Below are 275 nucleotides of genomic sequence, written 5' to 3'. Positions count from 1 at the left end.
TAATCAAATGAGTTTCCTGGCCAGGGCCTCCTTACTCTTTTTTTTTTTTTAAGTTGATTTTAGAGGGATAGGAAAGGGAGGGGAGAGAGAAACTTCGATTTTGTTGTTCCACTTGTTTATGCATTCACTGGTTGCTTCTTGTATGTGCCCTGACTGGGGATGGAACCTGTAACCTTGGTGTATGGGGATGGCGCTCTCACCAGCTGAGCTACCTAGGGCCAAGGCAAAAGGTCAGTCATTTTGTTCCACGTCTTTACAGCTGTGTATGTTGGTGT

The 275-nt window shown here is 45.1% G+C and overlaps 1 protein-coding gene across 1 annotated transcript in view; it reads left to right on the top strand.

Moving 5' to 3' along the window:
* Window positions 1–275, top strand: part of ZNF805 (zinc finger protein 805) — a 59971-nt gene that overhangs the window by 21284 nt on the left and 38412 nt on the right. The window lies entirely within an intron of this gene.

Source organism: Myotis davidii, unplaced genomic scaffold (genome assembly GCF_000327345.1).
Source record: "Myotis davidii unplaced genomic scaffold, ASM32734v1 scaffold431, whole genome shotgun sequence".
Classification (NCBI taxonomy): Eukaryota; Metazoa; Chordata; class Mammalia; order Chiroptera; family Vespertilionidae; genus Myotis; species Myotis davidii.
This window is presented reverse-complemented; position numbering and strand designations above follow the sequence as displayed.